At 36.5% G+C, this 20,156-nt stretch overlaps 1 pseudogene; it reads right to left on the bottom strand.

The window, feature by feature from the left end:
- Positions 1–1,289: 1,289 nt before the first annotated feature.
- On the bottom strand, positions 1,290–11,373 carry LOC147510229 (cleavage and polyadenylation specificity factor subunit 3-II pseudogene; annotated as a pseudogene).
- Positions 11,374–20,156: the final 8,783 nt, after the last annotated feature.

The raw sequence follows: 20,156 nt of genomic DNA on the forward strand, positions 1-20,156 counted from the left end.
ATAAGAAGTCTGCAAATTAAAATTGGATTGATGTTATAGTTGTTAGCCTTCTGTAAGACTCAACTAGTTTGCACAACGTCCAACTTTTATGAGAGTTCAATCCTGCAACATATATGTAGAGGCCAAATTACTGTTTACTAAAGTAATTAACTTAACCTCTAACAACAAAGGGAATGGCGGAATTGATCCGTACATTTTTAATCAATTCGATACTCTTATCTTGAAACTGTAAACAGGAAAAGTAGATAAAGAAATACAATAAGGGAGAAAATCTCCCTTGATCTTTCTTTACTATATGTCTATCTTCTTATATATGCCTAGACAATGTGAGCCATGTACAGTACAAAACATAACTATTTGGATGAAAAGTACTATCTATTCCTTACTTCATTAGTTGTATACCATTATTACATAAGGAGGACTAGCCTCTCCCCCAGGGCTTCCACCTTTCTATTATTTACAAATTTCTACATCTCATTCCATATCATGCCTATTACTCCACCTCAACAATTCCACCTCATTCATTTATTTCATGCCAACTCATACTTATGATGCCACTTCATGCTACAAGAAATCAGGTGTGTCAACTATTTATCAAGAGTCTTGTGGCCACGTGTCACTTTGTTACTGGGTTAATGATTAAGCAATATTAAGTCACTTACATTATAGAGTAACCCAATTGGTATTCGAATCCAAAAAGAGTTTCTTTAATAGTTCGCTACAACTACATGATCTAAAACCATAATCAAACCATTTTTGTTGAGTTCTATATCATGTTCTGTAAAAATCAAGAATTTAAAAGAATTCAACAAGAATATGAGATTAATTCTTTCTCTTTTGACGAGTATACGGTCCTTACATTATCATAATTATTTAAAGTACAATCAACAAGAACAAAAAACATCATATAACTAATTGGCTTATAGAATTAAACAATCAAAAGCAGCCATAAATATTAACAAAAACCAAAAATCTCCATACATCAAAATCAAAATTACGAGCTAGATACCAATCAAAATTTGGATGAATGAAGACCAAACAATGCATGCGCCTATGAAAGCTTATGGACCTGCTTATAAGCGAGCTTCCATGAGGGTCTTGCATAACACCTGATTCTAGATTTTCAAATTTTTACCGGGCCTAGTTGTCATAAATAAGTGCCCAACTTCAGCAGAATATACTGTTCAGGCAAGTATAATCATGGTTCAACACGAGAAACATTTCTAGCCGATAGAAAATACAAGAGAAAAGAATTGTTCTTTGGTCTCATATACCGCAGAACCTGACACTCAAGTTTGTGTTCTTTTGACTTGCAACATCGACAAAAGTTTATCCTGATACACAACCTTTGGTCGTTTTGTTTTGTCTGATCTATAACCAATATACCTTCAACTACCTTTTATCATCTGTTTCCTTTACAGGGGATGAAACCAGTGTCTTTGCCCCTTAAATCAGAGGTACCTTCGACCTTACTACCAAAAGACTTTGCATTTGGATTTATGCAATTATCAACAAATGTTTTCGTGGCATCCATTTCCATATAATGAGGTGAAGTTATGTGGACCACATCATTGTTTGTAGGATCATAACACTTGATTCCCAATTCATATTCTATTTTTCCTTTCAGCTTAGCCATCTTCGGCTTCTCACCATGGACAAGAATCACATTCTTCAGAGAGAGAAACTTGACTAGATCCATATTCCCTTTGGAATCTATATGAGGACTAAATGACAACTGATGAATTTTGCATCAAACGTCAACCTGAGTCTCTTTGTCCACCTGAATCTTAGCCACTTTGCCAGACATCAATTTATGTCCTATAGTTCCCGCCATGCAGTACCCAGGAAGTGTAATAAGATTTATTTCTGATGGAGCCCATTGCTTGAAAACCTTAAGTGAAAATCCACCACTAATCATACAAGGTGTTGCAAACAAAACACAAGTACCACGATCATTTAACATAGACCACTCAAAACTGCAAACATGCTTGAAGTCGAACGCATTGCGATAGGAATGTTCTTCAAATTCATTTTCTCCTAATAATCATCCAATAAAATACAGAGTTCTTGCGCCCTCCCCAAAGCAAATGTAGGAATTAAGACCTTGCCCCCATTACGGTTGGAGTTATCCCTCACATGAGGATGAGGAAGAGGAAGAAGGGGAGAGAAATCAAGACTGTTCGCATGAAAAGGTTTGAGCGCGTGCACGCTCAGATTGGTCTAGCCCAAGGCATGCCCTCGCCCTTGTCACTGGAAAACGGAACAGACATTTGAGGGCGCGCGCGCTCGAAATTGGTCTTACTGAGAGCACGCCTGCACCCATGCCTATATTTGCAATTCTAATTCGCTACAGTAACCGCGAAATTGAAAGGGCAATATAAAACCAAAAACAAGGTTTTGGAAAACCTAACACAAAAAGGAGCCAACACAAGAAACCCAATTTTGAGAACAATCAAGATTGAGAGATAACCTTTGTAGAGAGAAATGCCTGTAAAGAGAAAGGAGTGATCTAGTAAGGTGGAGAAACTTGAGAGGAGTGATTGTAATCTTCCTTACCACGTTATAAAATGATTAGCTCTTGTCAAAGTAGGCATCATTGGCCGAACCACGGTACATCTTTGTGTTGTGGTATGCTTTATATTTTCCTTACATTATTATTTGTTGTTAATAGTTGTTTAGAGAGTTGGACATGCTAGGTTGGTTGTAGTAGATATTTAGAATTTGTCTGGAGTAGTAGTGTGTTCATATTACAAGTTATCTATGTAGTGATCATCAATTGGAATCGTTATTCCCCAACAAGTGGTATCGGAGCTAGGTTAGATTAACCTAGGTTGTTATCTGAATTTTGCTCAGAAGGTGTTTAACAAAATTCCTGAAAGAAGGTTTGAGTTGAAATAGCTTGTAGAGATAGACCATTCAGTGAACACTTTCATGACTAGTCTGAATAGAGCGAACTATACTATTTGGAAGGCCAGGATGGAAGACTTGCTCTATTGCAAGGACTTAACACAACCCATTGAAAATGAAGGAGAAAAACCGAAAACGATTGTTGCAGTTGAGTAGAGCAAGCTTGACAGAAAAGCAATATGGTACATTCGACAGTAGATTGACGATAGTGTCTTCCACCATGTATCCTAAGAGACTATTGCTTTTGGCTTGTGGAAGAAACTCAAAGACCTCTATGAGAGGAAGTCGGCCGGAAACAAAGTGCTGCTCATTAAAAAGTTTGCCAACACAAAGTATAACGAAGGTTCTTCAATGTCTGAGCATCTTAATGAAGCATAGAATACCATCAATCAATTGCACTTGATGAAGATTGATATGCGAGACAAAGTTGAGGCTTTGTTCCTATTAAACTCTCTACCCGACAATTGGGAGACGTTAGTAGTTTCTCTTAATAGAGCCGCTAAGGATGGAGTTATTTCCATGGAGATGGCTACCAGGGCATTGTTAAATGAGGAGACAATAAGGGGTTCAAGAAGCAGCTCTTCTCACTCAAAGATCCTTGTACAAAGAAGCAGGGGAGAGGTAAGAGAAGAAAACCATCTCATTCTAGAGGTGATGACAGAAGCAAATCTAGGGGTGAAGCTAGAACTCCTAAGGCAGAAAGACAATGTTATTATTGTGCTACCAAGGGTCACTTCAGGTATGAGTGCAGAACAGTGAAGATGGATGAGAAAAATAACTGTGTACATGAAGACGTGGTAAAGAGGAACGGAAACACAGGCAGAGATACTACCACACTAGTCGACGATGGTCTAGTGGGAATTGTGTCAGAATGTGGTGTGTGCTGTCTTAGTACCTCATGCCAGGATACAGATTGGATGATAGATACAAGAGCATCCTATCACGTCACACCGCACAGGGGATTTTTCACTACCTACAGTTGTGGTGAATTTGGTGAGGTAAAGATGGGTAACATTGGAGTCTCGAAGATTGTATACATTGGTGATGTTCATGTAGAAACCAATGTCAGATACACCTTGACACTCAAGAATGTAAGACATGTCCCTGACATTCAGCTAAGCCTAATTTATGATAGAAAGTTAGATGATGATGGCTTTCTAAACTCGTTTAGTATCGAGGTATGAAAACTGAGCAGAGGTTCCATTGTAGCAGCCAAAGGGAAGAAAACTTACTCTCTTTACAAGACATATGCTAGTTTGTGTAAAGCAGAAGTAAATGCGGCAGAAGAAGAAGTTTCCCCCGAGCTATGGCATAAGAGACTATGCCATATGGGAGAAAAAGGCATGGAAGTTCTTACCAAGCAAAAGGCCTTGCCAAACATTAAAGGTACTGTAAGACCCCAATTATTTTTACATTATTTCATAACAGTATTTAGTATTTTGGAATTTGATATTTATTTCCTGGTCAACGTGCTATTAAATGTGGGCTTGACTTTTTGATAGAAAGAGAAAGGAGGGAAAACAAGATGGTATTTTCGAAAATTTGATTAAAGGAATTTAGTGTTTTGAATTTTAAGTTTTTGTGGAGATTTTTAATATTCGGAAAGTTTTCAAATAAAAGTGAAATAAAATATTAATATAAGGTATATAATAAATATAGTACTTATAATATAGAAAAATATTCTATAGTTAGGAATAGAGATATTTGGTAAAATAGGAAGTTTCTAAAATGTTAAGCATAATATAAATTCTTTAGAATGGAATGGTTTATGATAAATTTAGGATTTTTAAGAAAAATAAGTTTTTACTTAGAACTAGACAAGTTAAGTAAAAGAAAGAAGGAGAAATGGCAGATTCGTGCATCTTTTAGCTAGCTTGGGATCAGATTTCTGGCGTAATATTCTCGATACTCTTTTTCGCAGTACGAGAGGTGAGTAGTTATTTTTTTTTTTCTATTTCACCAAAACGAAGAAAAAACTTTACTGTCAGAGTTTTTCCACTCCGTTTTTGTTCTGCTTATTCTTCTTTCAATATTTCTCTTATACTGCCGAATTGTTAAACTAGTTAAATGTTATATATTGTTTTTCTTAATTATTGAAATTATTGAAACTGTTGGAACTCTAAAGAAGTTAATGGCCGTGTAAGCCCAAAGAACAGAGAAATCGACCTGTATATTGTTTGAACCTTTATTATGTTTATAATGTTGTTATTTTGGGCTGTTGGTTGATGTCGGGGCATTAAGGGATTGATGTTGGTTGTTGGTTGATTAGGTGGGTGCTGTTGAAGATTGAAGGAGGCGTTAATGGCGTCGAACGCGATTTGTGAGGAGTGAGGATTTTTGGGTTTTGATTATACCCAAAGGTTTAGCTTTTGATGGGGATCATAACCCAACCATTTGGTGGTGGTTGGTGGTTGGCAGAGGTGCTGTTGAAGCTCCGAAGACTCGTTAATGGCGGTGCGATCGAGTTTTGGAGCAGCGAGGGTTTTGAGTTTTGATTGTATCGAAAGATTGGGTTTTTGGTGAGGGTTAAAACCGATGGGTTTAGAAGGGCCAAATGTGGGTGGTTGATGGTGGCTGACCGGTGGAGGGGTGAGCTATTGAGGAAGAAGAAGGAGGGGTGGCGATCCTGTTTCTTTTTTTGGTTGGGCTTGGGCCGGAATAACTTAGTCTGTTTCTTTGGGCTGGTTTCTATTTTTGTTTTGGGTCGGGTCCATATGACTTTAAGTGGGTCAATTTGAGTTTTTAAGTTGTTTAGACTTTTGGGCTTTGGTTTTGGGCCTTGGTTTTGGGTTTTGTTTTGGTTAGTTGGATTAGGACCATGGGTTGAAGTGTTTTACATACGGGTTTGCGTCAGGACCCGTATGGATGAATACCGGTTTGGGACTATTAGGCTTGACCTGTTGACCAGTCAACCCTTTGATTGTTGACCGTTGACTGTTGATTGTTTATTGCGTTACATTTTGTATATATTAAATTTTATAGACTAATCCAATAGTAGCATGTTGTGGAAGCCTGTATAAACTATTTTGTCATTATCTAAGAAAGATTTGACGTTGATATTGTCCAATTATTAGCACATGACGAAAGTGAAATTTTAAGAGACATAATATTCTTAAAACACTATAAAAATGTTATACGGTACATTTGGAGCAATTGTGACATTATGTGGTATCTTGAAATTGTTGTTCTATTAAATGATATGATATGTTAAGATATATATATATTAAATGCAATATTTTTGAGAAATAAATGTAAACGCTCTGTCATTATATCTGTGAGATGCTACTATGAGATATTATAGTGCTACTATGAGGTATTATAGTATTTGTGGATATTTCCAACGGGATTGTGGTTTAGTACAATATATTTTATTTTGGCGTGAAAGAATGAAAATAAAAGGTATTGTGATATTTCCAAATATGGTGGCTTAGTGCAATATTTTATTTGGCACTTGATAGAGTAAAATGGTTATGAGATACTAATGTATGATACCTGAATAAATTACGTAACGAAAATCCTAGAACCTAACTACCACGACTCATGTGATTTGGCCCTTGTGTAGGGCGTATGTGATATGATTGGCCCTTATGTAGAGTGTATGGTGATGTTGATTGACCCTTGTGTAGGGCAATCATAGCCGAATAGTGGCTTGATTATCTCGTTCACAAAATTAGAATGAGATCGCGATATTTTATGCCGAATAGTGGCAGTACCCACATAATGGCGTTTGTGTGGGGGTTACCGGTATGCGATATCCCACTTAAGCTAACTACGCACGGAGTGGTTCATTATGTGAGGGGAGGCATGTGGATGTACATGTTCGGTGTAGGGAAGCGATTGTGGTAGCCAGGGAAACTAGGTAAAACATAGAGACGACGTGATTCTAGAGACGCTTGAAGAAACTCTAAACAATAATTGTGATGAGATATCAAAGTGTACATTAAATTTATAATAAATGATTGATTGTGGTTGTGAAATTTGTTCAATGAGATGATTGGAATTAGGTATATGATATATTTGTTTTATTGTAAATTTATTTTGCATTCATAATGGTTTTGTAGAAGGGTGGGTTAAATTGATTATTTATGTAGGTGTGACCTACTCTGTGATTAGGCAAACACCAGTTTAAGTATAGAGTAAGTTTTAGTTTTGTTATTTTATTATTAGATACAATTGATCTAGTATGATTTGAAGCTAAGGCGTCTCGGTGGAGAAACTAAATGCCTTGTTATTATTGAATTAGAAGCTAAGGCGCCTCAGTGGAGGAACTACCTACCGTAATTATTGTAATTAAGAATATTGTATTAGTCGTTGAAAGTTAAGGTGCCTCGGTGGAGGAACTAACTATCTTATGGATTGTGTATATATATGTATAAGTATATTTTGTATTTTTATGGCTACTCATACCAGCATTATTTATAATGCTGACCCAATTTGCATGTTTGCTTATCGGGTGTGTTCATAAAATGAACATAGTTAATAAGTCTTGACAAGATTAGTGTTGAAGAAGGTTGATTGTTACTTGTGGTTTGCGTTAGCATCTCATTACAGAATATGTTTTGTTTTCCCTTGAGGTGCAATAGATTTTCAATTGAGACAATGTTTTTTTGTATTTTCAGTTGTAATTATAATTAAAGAGTTATTGAAAGGAAATTTGTAACTTAATCATATTTGTGAATTTTTGTAATGAAGAGAACTTTTGTTTATTTAAGATTTTTTTATTGGTTTCCAATTATTGGAATAATCAAACGGATAATGGGTTTTTTGGAAGTTGAGAGTGCATCACACCTTGAAAATCGAAGAGTCGGGAACAAATATTGTTTTTCTGATTTTGTCGAAATTCGAGGTATGGCAGGTATGTATTTAAATAGATGTACTCATTATTTGGTAGGAAAGCAACACAAGGTGTCTTTCCAAAGATTCTCGTCTCACAGAAAGAACAATGTCCTTGAGCTAGTTCACACTGACTTATATGGTCCTATGAAAGTAAAGTCCCATGGGGGAGCTTTGTACTTCTTGACTTTCGTTGATGATGCTTCAAGAATTATATGGGCATATAGTCTGAAGACCAAGGATAAAGTACTTGGCGTGTTCAAGATCTTCCATAGCATGGTGGAAAGAGAGACAGGGAAGCTTTTGAAGTGTATTTGCTCAGATAATGGGGGTGAGTACATAGGGCCATTTGAAGAGTATTGCAAGAATCATGAGATTCGTCATGAGCAAACCATTCCCAAGACACCGCAACAAAATGGTATAGCCGAGAGGATGAATCGTACCATTGTAGAGAGGATGAGATGCATGATGTCTCACTCTAAGTTACCGAGAAATTACTAGGTAGAAGCAATATACACAGCCGTACATGTGATCAACCTATCTCCGTAAAGCCTCTAAATAGTGACTATCAAGAGAGTATGGTCAGGCAGAGATGTTGATTATGGATACTTAAGGGTATTTGGGTGCAGGGCATTTATTCATATTCCCAAGGATGAGAGATCCAAGCTTGATGACAAAGCTAAGCAATACATTTTTCTAGGTTATGGGGATGAGAAGTTTGGCTACAAAGTCTATGATCCGATTAACAAGAATGTAATCCGAAGTAGAGATGTTGTGTTCTTGGAAGACCAAACCATAGCAGACTTTGAGAATGGTGAGAAGCTAGAAGCTAGAAGCTTTCACTAATGATCTTGTTAATTCAGAACCAGAAGTTCCTACTGTGAAACGTGTAGAAGGCATTGAGAATGTAGAGAACCATGGGTTTGAAGCACATGATGATGATCTTATTGCCCATGATGGGATAGAACCTATTGATATAAAAGATGAAGATGAAGTGCATGAACCACCACCTTAGCAAGCAGAAGTGCATCATCCTGAGCCACAAGAAGATGGTGCAAGGAGGTCAGACAGAGAGAGACAAGCTTCAACTAGGTATCCACCACATACGTATGTTTTACTATATGATGGTGGAGAACCTATGTACTATCAAGATGCTCTTGTAGGTTCAGACAAAGAGAAGTGGTTGAAGGACATGCATGATGAGATGGATTCTTTGCATAAGAATCACACTTATGAGTTAATTGAGAAACCGAAAGGAAGAAAAATTCTCAAGAATAAGTGGATCTACAAAGTCAAGCATGAAGAAAACAATCCACACCCAAGGCACAAAGCTCGCCTTGTTGTGAAGGGATTCGGTCAAAGAAAAGATATTGACTTTGATGAAATTTTCTCTCCTGTAGTTAAGATGACTTCTATCAGGGTTGTATTGGGTCTGACCGCAAGTATGAACCTAGAGGTTGAGCAACTAGATATTAAGATAGCTTTTCTTCATGGAGACCTTGAAGAAGATGTCTACATAGACCAGCCAGAGCGGTTTGAGGTCGAAGGCAAGGAGCACCTAGTATACAAGCTGATAAAGAGCTTGTATGGGTTGAAGCAGGCACCGAGATAGTGGCATATAAAGTTTGATTCCTTTATGGCTAAGAAAGGATACAAGAAGTCTACTTCAATCATTGTGTGTTTGTTTAGAAATTTCCAGATGGGGATTTCATAGTGCTCTTGTTGTATGTGGATGATATGTTGATAGTTGGCCCGAATCCAAGCTGAAGAAAGACTTGAGTAAGTCCTTTGAGATGAAGGATTTAGGTCAAGCAAAGAAGATACTTGGGATGTGGATAACTCGTGACAGAAAGAGTGGGAAGTTGTGGCTTTCTCAAGAAAGCTACATTGAGAAAGTGTTAAAGAGATTCAACATGGATCAAGCGAAGCCAGTTAGTTGTTTGCTTGGTGGGTAGTTCTGCATGACCAAAGAGATGTGTGCAAAAGGTGAGCATGAGCAGAGTTAGATGGAAAAGATTCCTTATGCATCCGCAGTGGGCAGCTTGATGAATACAATGGTGTGTACAAGACCGGATATTGCTTTCACCGTTGGTGTTGTAAGCCGATTTCTGTCAAATCCGGGTAAGGAGCATTGGGAAGGTGTTAAGTGGATATTGAGATATCTCAAGGGCACTTCCAAAGCTTGTTTGTGTTTTGGTGGAAGTAAGCCCTTACTTGAAGGCTACACTGATGCAGACATGGCAGGTGATGTTGACTCAATGAAGTCCACCTTCGGTTATCTATTTACTTTTGCATGGGGAGCAGTTTCTTGGCAATCTAAGTTGCAAAAGTGTGTTGCTCTCTCTACTACAGAAGCCGAGTATATTGCAGCCACTGAGTGTTGTAAAGAGATGTTATGGATGAAGAGGTTCTTTAATGAACTAGGGCAAAAGCAGAAATAGTTTGTAGTTCTATGTGACAGTCAGAGCGCCATCTATTTGAGCAAGAATCCGAGTTTTCATTCTAGATCCAAGTACATACATGTGCATTATCATTAGATTAGAGAAGTACTCGAAGACAAGCATTTGTGCATTGAAAAGATCCATACCGACAAGAACGGGTCATATATGATAACCAAGGTCTTATCGAAAGGTAAGTTTGATGTTTGTTGTGCTACCGTCGAAATGGTAGCACACTCCTCCTGTTGATTTGGAAATTGCATGGAGGTAACCCCCCTCACTGTTCGGGAGGGGGAGATTGTTGGAGTTATCTCTCACATGAGGATGAGGAAGAAGAGAAGAGAAATTAGGACTGTTCACATGAAGAGGTCTAAGTGCGTGAGTGCTCAGATTGGTTCAGCCCAAAGCGCGCCACACCCTTGTCACTAGAAAATGGAACAGGCACTTGAGGGCGCGCGCTCGGAATTGGCCTTGCCGAGTGCGCGCCCGTGCCAATGCCTATATTTGCAATTTCTAATTTGCTACAGTAACTACGAAATTGAAAGGGCAGTATAAAACCAAAAACAAGGTTTTGGAAAACCTAACACAAAAAGGAGCGAACACAAGAAACCCAATTTTGAGAGCAATCAAGATTGAGAGATAACCTTTGCAGAGAGAAAAATCTATAAGGAGAGAGGAGTGATCTAGTAAGGTGGAGAGACTTGAGAGGAGTGATTGTAATCTTCCTTCCCACTTTATAAAAAGATTAGCTCTTGTGGAAGTAGGCATCATTGGCTGAACCAGGGTACATCTTTGTGTTGTGGTATGCTTTATATTTTCTTTGCATTATTATTTGTTGTTAATAGTTGTTTAGAGAGTTGGGCATGCTAGGTTGGTTATAGTGGATATTTAGAATTTGTCTGGAGTAGTAGTGTGTTCATATTACAAGTTATCTGTGTAGTGAGGATCGATTGGAATCGTTATTCCCCAACAATTACGAACACATTGATGAACCACTTTAAGAAACTCCCTCTTGGGAGCATACTTTGACTCACGTATAGTCGTAGCATACGTCGATTCACTTATCACCAAATCCAAATACAAAAAACTTATCAATACTTGGTGCCCTGAGATGCCTATCAGGTGTCATATTATAATCCACAGTATAAACCACTGCACTATCTTTAACATTTGCATAAAACATTGCCGCTCCAATCAAACATTATACGCTTTCCACCTATTGTAACTATTACACAACTCTTTCCTACTTCTTGTCCTGCCCTTAAAACTAGACACTCAATATTTTCCATGACACGTCACAATGAAAAGCAAGCCTGATTTGAGGGTTTAGCAATGAAAGGTTTTGAAAATGAAAAGATGATTTGGTTGAACTAGTTTTTAGAGGATGTGGGATGAGAAATAGGAGAGAGATGTAGTTCAAATGTTTGAACTTCGGACCTGGTTAATTGATTTTCAAGTAAAAAGCCCACCATCAAGTTGGCACACTATCCTTTGGGCTCTCCAATTCTTGGCAATTGGATTGCTTTGCTACACGTGTCTGCTAGAAATTATATTTTTGAACGAATTCCTTCAGACAAGTAGTACAACAGATATAGTCCTTGGAAAAGCTATTAATTCCCTCGCTATGGCTAGTAGTATTCAAACCAGCAAAGAACATTGTTTGATTATACACTGGAACCCATGCCTCTCTATCTTTATAAAGTCCGTCCAACCAAGCATTTTCGGTCAGCCCATATTTAGGTATCAATGATTTCCATCTTCTCTCAAAATCCTAAATCCTAAATGTAAATCTCAAACATTCCTTTATGCCCCTTTTGAAACTTGATTTTTTGTAGGACAAATATCCTAATTTTTTTACCAAACTTCTTCTTAATATGCCAATAACATAACCTGTGTCGTGTGGTAGGAAGCACCTTAGAAACAACAACTCTCATGGCTGGATCTGAGTCAGTAATAAAATAAATCGGAGCCTTTCCCCCCATCGCTTCCTTCCAAGTCTCGAATACCCATAAGAAACTCTTCTCCATTTCGTCTTGTAACAATGCACATCCAAATTGGATAGTTTGAAAGTGATAGTTTACACCAGTGAATGGTGAAAAAGGTAACTCGTACTTTTTTAAAAAAAATAAGCGTGGCTTATAGCAGACCCTAGCCTGTATTAATTAAGATAACCTTGAGTACATTTTACCTTCCTTGTCCTCTTTTATAATTTTGGACAGGCAGTCATCAAAGGGTGGGAAAAAATACATGTATCTTTCTGGTGCAGTGTTAGGGAAGGGGTGTCCTAGTGAGGCTTGTTAGTCTTGTATGTTGTATCAAAAGTGACTATATCTCCTAACTATTCATAGGACATGCGTGACCTAGCATCAACCCAAAAGAAATTAACAACTCCCCCTTCTAAATCACACTGATGAGCATGGTAAAACTGAGGATTATCAATTTTTCTTCTTTGGAAGTGATTAAAAACCCATTGAGCATCACCAACATCAAGTTTTTGTCTCACATCACGAAGATGATTCCAACAACCACGATCGTTGACACCAAGCACTTCACCTCCAAGAACAGTATTGACTTTGTTTATCTTTAGATTTGCATCATAAAAATGCTCAACCATACCTTTCACTGCATCGGGCATTTCGATTTAGCTTTAGGTGGTTTCTTTTTTAGGGCGATACAAAGGAGTGATTATGCTCATCACAAAACTGCCTAACCTCCCATTTCATTATGGTTCGAATGAGCATAATATGAATTTGTTCTTTGAATTCCCCTCTTTGTGTTGAGGTATTCAATCGTGGCCTTGACACCTCCTTATTAAACTTTTTTTTGTAAGACCCAAAATGCGAGCATGCAAAAGAGATGTTTGTCACTTTATCACAATTACTCTAGGATTTGTTAGACGATCGATCTTCTAATGATTGAAAACCCCTTGCTAAGACCATACTTTTCGTAGTATTCTTTCGCCTCTTCGCTTGAATCAAAACCCATGCCCTCAAATGGTGTTTGAATATTATGTTCAATATCCTTATAAGGAAATCCGGTGACCTGCCTCATATCTTCAAACAATTTTGTACATGATTCTTCCATTTTTAACAACACTGCACCTGTGAGGGCAGGCGTGCCTTGGGTGGTTTGTTCAGAACTCAAAAGAAGAAAGAGAGGAGAGAGAGAGAAAGTTGGGAGAGAGAAATAGAGAGAGACTGTAAAATTTTGGTCAAAGGCTTGCTTACCCATTAGTTGAGCCGAGCCATATTTTCATCATTTTTTTAGAGTCAATTATGACAGCTGGACCCTAGGATTTGGTGTGTTGTAAGGTCCACATTCATTGTAAGATCCGTTATACAAAATATGTTGTATACTGATCCCTCCATTTTATCCATTTTAACTGTGATTGGCAATGGCAATTTGACAGATTTTGGGAGGCAGGATTCATCTCTTTCTTTTATTAATTCGAATCAAGGTGAGAAATTTAATGGTTTTCACTTTTATCACTCTCCATATATATAGAGAGTATTTTTGAGGAATGCGGAGTGCATTCTACTCGAGTTGAAATGGCATCAAATGAAAAAAAAACCCAAATGGCGCTAGTTTAACTGGAGCGGAATGTAAAATAGAATTTCATTTGAAGCCATTTGAAGTGGAGTCATTTTATTGTGTCCCCACCAAACCACATGCTAATTATGAGAACAGTGAATTACTATAATACCCCCACTACTTCTATTTTATTACGAATGTGTCCTTTTACTCAATTTAATTTAATTTTGTTGTGTTTTTGCATAATTAAAACAAAGTTTTCCAAATTAGTTAACAATTATAAAATAATACAAGTTGCATAACATAAAAAAAACATTCCATTATTACAACACACACAAATTAAAATTGCATAAAATAAACACAACACTTTCAAAAGATATACAATTTCAATCGGAATCTTCGTCGCATTGGGTAAAGCCCAGGTTCCTTGATACACCAGACATACATGCTTGCGTGTCCAAGTTAATTTGACGTTTCATCCCCTTATAATACATTTTCCCCTTTGGTGTCATATTTGAAATATTTGCGCTCATGATTTTTGACTCCCACTCCAATCTCGTGAGGGCGGGCTCCTTCTCTTTATTTTTACCACGTTAAGATTTTTTTTCACTGGATTCGTAAACTTCATAGGCATTTTTCCCACAGTCACGTGAGTCTTCAATAGCCTCCATCACTTGTCGAGAATATTCTTCAGACTGGATGCATTTTGTGATTAAGCTCTTTTCACTTGTTTTGCTTTGTCAAGCCCACGTACCCTTGTTGACGAAGAATTTCCTGGCATATCGGAATCAGGTGTTGCTCCAGTCTCGACACCAATGTTTACCGACGCGGGTGATGTGAAATTCATATTGTTAATGGAGATGCTAGGTGTAGGTGGGACTTTATGTGGAGCCCATTTTGGTTGTCTTTCAATAGTTCCCATGCGTGATCCAGGGTGAAATTCTTGTAACCTGTTGACCTTTCAACTTACATCTATTTTGCTTGTGCCATCTGTTAAGAAAAATTATATAAACTGTAAATAAAATGAAATACAAATTAAAATTAATAATACTAGTGAATTTACAATCAGTACTTACAATATGTGCTTCATTTGCTCTAGAAATGTTAAAAGATTCAGCTTGATGGGCACAACCACAAATACAAAGTTATAGCTTTGTTGATCATTCCCCATCGACATTCCAAGCTTTTTGTGGTTCGATGAATATAACAGAACTTCAATCTCTCTGTCTCGTAGTGATTTGCAATATTATCCTATAGCATGTTGTAGGACTGGTTGATCCCGATAATTAGATAAATTGAGAATTGTAACCATGCTTCAATCAAAATTGTGTCTTCCATTGGGTTAAACGACGATTTCCTAGAAGACATTGCTATAAAACAACAAAATTAATACTAAATGAGAAAAAAAAAATTTGAGAGAATGAGATTTTGGTTTTTGTTGGTTCAAAAGAGAATAAGAAACATGTGTGAATTGTACGATGAGAATGGATACGTATTTATAACTAAGAAATATAATAGTCATTATTAGATATGTTATCTTTATAGGATTTCCAGGAAGTCAAGTCATTTCAATCTTTTGGCAGTGAATTGAAGTGAAGTCTCATTTCAATCTTTTGGTAGTGAAGTGAAGTCAGGAAATAAATGTGGCGTTTGCTCTGATCTTCATTATCAATTATTATCCATATTATTAACCAATCTCCAATATCCATTATTATCCAATGGTAAAGTTTAAATATGCTAATTTCGTAGAAATTGAAACTGTAACTTTCCATTAGTAAAATTGTTACAGTAAAATTAGTAAGGTAAATTTCCTTAGGTAAATTTGAAACGGTAACTTTCCAATAGTAAATTTCAAATATACTAATTTATGAAAAATTGTAACTGTTACAATCTAATGGTAAAACTGTTACAGTAAAATTGGTAAAGTTATTTTCCAACTGTAAATTTTTAATAGTAACTTTCTAATGGTAAATTTGTAACGGTAACTTTCACCCTTCACTTGGTGCCAGCTACACTCTCCCAAATACCATATATGTACATGAGCTCCAAACACAATCGTAGGTCAATCAACTCTTTAGCCCTCTGAACGTAATGATGTGCTATGTAACCCTTCCATGGCTGCCATATAATAGAAGCCCAACTATGAAACTCTAACTATTGTCGAACTAGGTCTAAAATATGATGACCTTCACTCGAAGCACGCTGATGAAAACTTGGTCCCCAATTATTTATAGCTGGAAACTGGTTAGGCTCAGGTACTTTGCAAACGTGCATGCCATTTTGGCAATAAGAGTAATCCCAGTATTGAACACAATTAATATAGATTAACTCACAAATTAAAATAACTAAGTACTTAATTTCATAAATAACATGTAATTAATTTTCATTACCTCAAGCACTTGCCATATCGCCAACATAGTTTTAGCCCCAGGTTCAATGCCATAGCAACATACTCTATCTAAAGATCGAATTAGGTATGCATACGCAACTCTTCCCCAATCATAACCACAAATATCAACTATAGTAATAAGACTCGCCAAATACCCCAAACGCACCGTGCTATTGTTTTTTGGACACAAAATATGACCAATAGCAAACAACATAAAAGCTCGTAAAAACATATACCTTTCCACCTTTTCATCAAAATATGCATAACACGTATATTGCTCCAAATGAACCAACTTGATGCCATGATGAATGTCATTTTCATTCAGCAATGTGAATATTCTTCAGCCAACTCAAATGACTCAAATGTCTTATCATAAGTTGGCGACTTCTTGACAAGTTGAGAAAGTGGGAGTTGGGTTTATTGTTCATCTTAAATTATTAGGTTGGAGGAATGATTTGATGGATGGAAAAAACTCTCACTAAACTCTCTAAACTTTCTTACTTTTTTTTTTACTATTTAAATGGTGGAAAGCACTCTCTACTTTGAAGAACATGAAGGACATGAAAGCAAATAAGGACTTTGATGAAAAACAATGGAAATTAAGAATAAAGCAATTAAAATTAAATAAAAATACTTGAAATTAAATTTAGGTTACATTACTCCGAACAAACGAAATGGTTTGGACCCTAAAACATTGGATAACTAATTCTCTACATCTCATTGGTATATATATATATATATGACACTATTTACAATTATACCCTTCCTTCTAGAAACAATCTCATGGGCTTTTGACCTAAGCCCATACAATAGAAGTCTTTAATTTAGCTTTAGGTCCTTGGGTCAGTAGCTTTCAGTCTTGAGTCCTTGAGTCTTTGACTTTGACTTTCTGGCAACTTTGCTCTTAAGCTGGAATCTTCCCAAGCATTGTGAATATCCATCATTTGTGTGTTAAATGACATGTATCCTGCAAACGGTAGCAAAAACTATAAGTTGTTTGTTCATTAAGTATAAGAAGGGCATATTCAAAGCATTGTAAATGTAAGAAAACGTAGATTTAGAGGCTAATCAACTACCCCCAAATAGCATTTTGCTTGTCCTTAAGCAAAAGATGAGAGAGAAAAACTAAGATCACAAATGTGTGATTTATTATACTAGTCTTGTTTCGCAGAGTGGGATTGCATTGACCATATGCAACAAGGCCTTAAACCACTAGGACTTCCCTAGTGGACGAGCTTAAGCCTCATGAGAGTTTTCCAGAGAAGGTACTCACAAACTTCCTCTATCTAGTACAAAAGGTCTCGTTTTCTTAATTATTCTTAGAGGTTTATACATCTCATTAGCGGGGAATAAAGAAAAGCTCATTTGAACTCAGAATAGTATATATACAGTAGTTTAATCATCTAAAAATAAACGTGCAAAACATAAGCGGTGAAATGCAAAAGCAGAGTCGTTTCAGAAACTTTTGGAGAGCGTCTTTAAGTTGGGTCCTCATAGGGGTGTGTTGTAATCACAACTCTCTGATAGATTCACTCAAGTTTTGTTTTCTCAAGTACAGAGGGCACTTACATTCCTCACATACTCGAATGACGTCCAAGGAAACCGGGGTTGATTGATCACAATATCCACTTACTATCACACCATCATATGTCTAGTTGAGCTAGAGGTCTTTTATTAGGAATTATGGGGCTAAGGTAGTGGTTTAGAAATAAAGGGAAGGGAAAACAAACTCTGATAAGTTGAGAAATTGGGTCTTCATCTCATTAGCGGGGAATAAAGAAAAGCTCATTTCAACTCAAAATAATATATATACAGTAGTTTAATCATCTAAAGATAAACGTGCAAAATATGAGCGGTGAAATGCAAAAGCAGAGTCGTTTCTGAAACTTTTAGAGAGCATCCTTAAGTTGGGTCCTCATAGGGGTGTGTTGTAATCACAACTCTTTGATAGATTCACTCAAGTTTCATTTTCTCAAGTACAGAGGGCACTTACATTCCTCACATACTCGAATGACGTCCAAGGAAACCGGGGTCGATTGATCACAATATCCACTTACTATCACACCATCATATTTCTAGTTGAGCTAGAGGTCTTTTATTAGGAATTATGGGGCTAAGGTAGTGGTTTAGAAATAAAGAGAAGGGAAAACAAACTCTGATAAGTTAAGAAATTGGGTCTTCAAGATATTTGTAACTAGAGAAGAACCTCGTTTTGTTCTTTACTTCCAAAATTGTGATTCATTCTTTTAGCCCTTTGGCTTTGTGACTCCATATGATTTTGAATTTTTTGGAGTTCTAACTTTGATTTTGTTTCTTTTGAAATCGACTCCTTTTTTAACTTTTGGGAGATTAATTTCGATCTTTGAATCTTTCTTTCTTTTATTTCTTTTTCTTTCTTGTCTCTTTTGAAGCTTCTAACTATTCTGTTTTTGTACAAGGCCTTCTCTTCTCTTTTTACATTTCATCAAATTCTCAACTCGTCAGCTGGGTAAGTTTTTTATTATGTGTAGTAACAATTCAAGGATTGATGGCGAAGAATTAAAAAGACTTTTAGAAATTGGTGAAGGCTCAAGGGGGGTAACTAGAGAAAAACTATCTTTTTGGGTTTTGAACGTTTATTTGGCTATATTGATCCAAAAATGGCCTGAATTCTCTCCTAGGATATGGCGTAGTAATCAAGCAAGTGGACGTGTTATCTTTCTATCCGGATATCCTTGTGTCATCACTCAATAATCATTCAGATGAGGCTTTTGGCTAGATTCTAACAGGATATGGAACTTAACTGTTCTAACCTAGGTCTCGGAAACTCACTGCTATATACAATCAAATATTGATGCATGCCATTCATGAAAAGGTGCAGAAACTATTGTATGTATATTAGTCTGAGTTCGAAGAATGAATCTTTACTTTATTGCTATAATGAGACTTCTAAACCATTTATTCATCATAGAAAAAAGAAAACAAGACTTTTGGTACTAAACAGAAAAATATTTTTTGGTCGTTTCAAAATATTTGAAGAAAGAAAGAAATATAGAAAATCTATCTAATATAAGAAATGTTATATAAATAAATGCCTAGTTTTTGTAAAATGTTACTATACCACCCCCAAACATAAATATGATTTGTCCTCAAAGTATGAAAAAAAAGAAAAGAGATTACCATAGGAACTTGAGCAAAAATAGCAGTAACCTGTACTATATTCTTCGTGATGAGAATATACTACCCCCAAACAAGTTTGGAGAGTGAGTTGATAGATATAGAATGAGAAATACATGGTTTATCTAAAAGGTAAGCTACGTAATTATTTTACTATGAAATACTTAACATGCATGCAGAATTATATTTAGAAGTTAAGAATTAAAAAGATGGGAATTGAAATGCAAGTATGTAAACAACTATCTATATGAAATGTGTGTGTGTGTGTTTTTGTTTTTTTTTTTGAATAAGTTGTTTTTCTCAATCTAAATGTATCTCTAACCATATATAGGGTTTATACAAGAGAATAAAATCATACGTTTATCCAGTATCATTTTGGTTACTCTGGGACGTAAGATTTTTATTTTTATATCCTCATATTTTGAAAACTATTTAGAGATGATATAAATAGACTCGTACTCAAAAGCAGTGATTGAAAACAAAGCATAACATGTGATTTTAGGCAACTTTCGTGTCGGCTTTTCATTGAACCCAATCCAGTCAGACTATGGCTTCAGTTATGTGTGTTGCGGGATTTACTGCGTAGAACGTAGTGGGATGGTTTATCTGATTGGACACTAGTAGATGGTGGAACTAGGTCTCTTTGGTAGATTTTGATAGTTCTTGTTAAAATGGGGTGGAACCAATGCTTTATTCTGATTGTTGTAGGTACTTTGTCTTTATCTGAATGCAGTTGGTGGTTTGACGAACCCTGAAGGTGGTTGGGTTTGTGTCTTTAGGTGTTGCCTCCATGGTGCATTTGGTATATTGAAAGCACAGACTTCTTGATGGTATGTTGGTGCGCAAGGGATAATTGGTATCTATATGGGTTAACCTGAGACAGAAAGTGCATGGTGATATGG

The sequence above is a fragment of the Coptis chinensis genome, chromosome 3, assembly GCF_015680905.1.
Source record: "Coptis chinensis isolate HL-2020 chromosome 3, ASM1568090v1, whole genome shotgun sequence".
In the NCBI taxonomy this organism is placed as follows: domain Eukaryota; kingdom Viridiplantae; phylum Streptophyta; class Magnoliopsida; order Ranunculales; family Ranunculaceae; genus Coptis; species Coptis chinensis.